Genomic DNA, 4,202 nt, shown 5'->3' on the forward strand with positions numbered 1-4,202 from the left:
AAGTAATTAAACCAATATAATTAAATATACAATAAAATTATTAAAAAATTAATATACAATTTTAAATATTTGAATTCAATAATTTCTTAGTCAAACAATTTTAATATGAAAATAATTTTGGAGTTATACCTCAACATGAGACTAAAAGATGTTATACCTCAATATTAGATATTAGTAATTTTTTTAAAAAAATTATTAATAAGTTTTGGTCAACTAATGTACACTAGTTAAACACGGGCAAAACTACAACCGCACAATTATAAGGACTCATATTACTGAATCAAAAGTTAGAGTGATAAGCCCAGTGGATACAATTTGTTCTTAATGCATAATATAATTTTCTTCTACAATGAAACTAGAAGCACTAATACTGGATACGTTAAGATGCTCAATAAAAACACTAATAGGGATAATACATTCATATTAATTAACACAAGGTCTCTCCATTATTTAGATACAAATGGTACCAATGAAAATAAAAAATACGCATATCAATACAGGAACATGTCCGCGAATGTCATGATTGATTGAATTGGGTGAGAAATTTGCCATGGCTTAAGAAGCTGACCCAAATCCAAAATTTTGAAATCAAAATTACAACTTACATACAACAAAATCCAAAATCCAGAATCCAACATTCAGAATCATTTCATTCATATAATTCAGAATTCAAATCAAGAATACAGAATGATTAATTCATATAATTAACACTTTGTGATTGTTCCATCTTCAATGTACAACAAAGAAAAATTAAAATCAGCAAAAAAATCAGCAAACTCCACAATAAAACTAAAATGAGCAAACTCCACGGTAAAATCAGCAAACTTCATAGCAAAATTATGAACAAAATTAACTCAGCAAACTTCACATTAAAACTAAAATCAACAAACTCCACAGAAAATTATAAACAAAATTAACTCCGCAAACTAATTAACTATTATCACATAAAATTATGAACAAAATTAACTATGATCAAAGGGAGCTCAAACAGGGGAGAAAGGAGACACAGCGGCGAAGAGGAAGGGGAGTGCTTACCGGCGGCGAAGAGGAAGGGAAGTGAGGCAGCGACAGAGGAGACGGCGACACCGGCAAATACAGAGAGAGAGAAAGAGCTCGAACAGAGGAGAGGAGATGCGGTGGCTATGGAGCCTGCGGGGCTGTGGTGGCTACGCGGCTACGCCGTTAGGGTTCTTTTCTTTGTTGAGTTTGTTTTTCTTCGAATTTTCAGAGAGGAGAGGAGAGATGAGTGGGACTGGGGGATGGGGTCTGCCATTTAGTTTTTTCCTTTAAAGGGGTCAAAACGGCGTTTTGGAGGGAGTCACCAGAAAACCCCTAAAAAACCAATCGGTTTTGTCAGTTCACCAGTTAACCGTTGGTTTGATTGGTTTTTTGTCAAACGATTTTTGAGATCAATCGAACCACTTTGGTAATAGGTTTTTAGTTAATCTGGTTGAACCGATCGGTTCGGTTATTTTCCTGATTATTAGATCGTTGAACCATCCGGTTCAACTGAAAAACTAATGAACCGGATCTTAATCCTGTTCGTGTGATGTTCTGATCGTTTTAGTCTGAAAACACCGCAAATTCAGAAAAATTTATTTGAATTAGTTTAAACTGCTGAAGAACCGGACATAACAACCGTGGTCAACCTGCGCCTCTATCTTGGACTTGTAATGCCTGGAATATAGTAGGAACGCCAGCTAATTGCCTTCAAAAAAGAGCTATGACATGTCTCGAACTCTCACCATGAAGAAATCTAATGCCACACTAGTCACTGGGCCACATGACAACCGATCCGAACCGGTGTAAACCACTCACACCATGAAGGAATCTAACGCCATACTAGGCACTGGTCTGCATGACAACTAATCCGAGCCAATGTAAACCACTAAGAAACCAGATATGATAACCGTGGTCAACCCCCGCCTCCACTTTCGACTTGCAATGCGTGGAACATAGTAGGAACGCTAGTTAATTGTCTTAAAAAAAAGAGCTACGACATGAAGAAACATAAAGAAACTTGAATTATCTTCATTCGAACATAAAGAAACTTGAAGCATACCATAAACCGGTATATGAAGTGCAAAGGAATAAAGGCATCAGCTAATGAACTTGTCAACAGAAGAACTTACCTGAAGTTCAGAGATCAAGTGTAAAACCATCATTTGCCATTTTCCTTTGCAATTTTCATAATTTTATTCAAATAAGAATTCAAAAACAAGACGAAAACAAACCAAAAACCTCTTATGCTGTTGATGGACGACTATGGCGGAATAACGGCGACGGATATGGAGAAATGGATAATAGAAAAACACAACAACGCTGACAGGACAGAGACAGCACGAAGAGTGGCTTTCTGTTGCGATTTTTCCGGCGGGGACACAGACGCCGAGCAAGAGAGGGATTCATGGAACGTGGGAAGAGAGGTTGTTGTGAGCAGAACAGGAAGAGTAAAGAGGCAAGATTTCTATGTACCCAAATCAATCCCTAAAGATTTTAAAAGCACACATTTTAGTACCTGTTCATACCCTGGCCCAATAAATAGGGCCCAGGACCCAAGCAAAGACGCCCAACCCAAAGGGTTGACCCTCTCCCCAGTACCAGCCTTCATCCCAGAAGTCGGTACTGAACACGACCTGTTCCTGGGAAGTCGGATACGAGGGTCAGCTGGCAGATAACACTCATTTAAATGAGTAACTGCCCCTAGAAACTCTCTAACCACTTCATAGAGCCATATCTTAACCTCCCTAAGATATGGGAACGGTTATCCACCTAAAAAGGTGGCACTACTTCAGCGGTGGTTATTGGTTCACCACTATAAATACCCTGACTTCCCTCAGGTATCACTAAGTCCAATACATTCTAAACTTGCTCACACTCTTGCTAACTTAGGCATCGGAGTGTCTTTGCAGGTACCACCCCCCATTCTTTCTCACGCACAAGTCGGACGGAGGAACACCGAGTACCAGGTCCACTCGATAGCCACCTCCCTCACACGTTTGGGCCAACCTACGCCATCCGGCCCATTAATCTCCGGTTACCCACCGTAACATTGGCGTCGTTGCCGGGGACCCGAGAGATCAACCAGTGATGGCGGATAGATCCCCTGAAGAGGGTCATGTGGAGACAGATTCCGAACAAGAGAACTTGAACACTGGAAACAATGAGGCAGATCAGACCCTCCACCAGGAAGCCAATGATCAACATAGGGAAGGCACCTCCGGAATCAAAAATCCGAAGGTGAACTCCTCGGAGGGGCGCGAATCAGAAAAAGAAGGACCCTCCCACACTAGTGAGCTTATGGGATTAATCCATAGCCGCCTCGAGCAGCTAGAACAGGAGCGGGAATGAAAAAAGGAAGCCGAAAAGAACCTAAAAGAGGAGATGGAGTGACGAAAAGAGTTAGAAAGAAAACTCTTAAATTTGGAATCCTCCCTCAAAGGTCGGAGTTCCCACGACGAGAGAGAAGATTCCCCCTTAGGAGAGAAAGATCCTTTTAGCGAGGACATAATGAGGGCAAAAGTTCCAAGAAACTTTAGAAGCCCCGATATGGACCTCTACGACGGGACCACTGACCCAAAGCATCATCTGAGCAACTTTAAAAGTCGGATGTATCTGACTGACGCTTCTGACGCTACGCGATGCAAAGCTTTTCCGACAACCTTATCAAAAGCAGCGATGAAGTGGTTCGACAGCATCCCTCCGAGGTCAATTACCAGTTTTGAAGACCTCTCAAGAAAGTTCTTGATGAGGTTCTCCATCCAGAAGGACAAAGTAAAGCATGCACCAAGTCTCCTGGGAATAAAACAGGAGGTCGGGGAGTCCTTACGGGCCTATATGAAAAGGTTCAACAAAGCATGTTTGGAGATTCAAGACCTGCCCACCGAAGCAGTCATCATGGGGCTAGTCAATGGTCTTAGAGAAGGCCCCTTCTCACAGTCCATATCAAAAAGACACCCCGCCTCTTTAAATGATGTACAGGAAAGAGCCGAAAAGTACATCAATATGGAAGAAAACGCTAGGCTAAGAGACCCGAGTCTCCGACTCGGGCACCCTCCCTCAACGAAAGAGAGGGAGAGGGAAGTTAAGAAGAAGGAGGAGCTCGGCCTCGACAGGCCAAGGAAATATCACTCTTATACTCCATTGAAAGTCCCTGTAGTGGATGTATACAGAGAAATTTGCAATACCGAAAGGCTGCCTCC

The sequence above is a fragment of the Arachis ipaensis genome, chromosome B01 (genome assembly GCF_000816755.2).
Source record: "Arachis ipaensis cultivar K30076 chromosome B01, Araip1.1, whole genome shotgun sequence".
Lineage (NCBI taxonomy): Eukaryota > Viridiplantae > Streptophyta > Magnoliopsida > Fabales > Fabaceae > Arachis > Arachis ipaensis.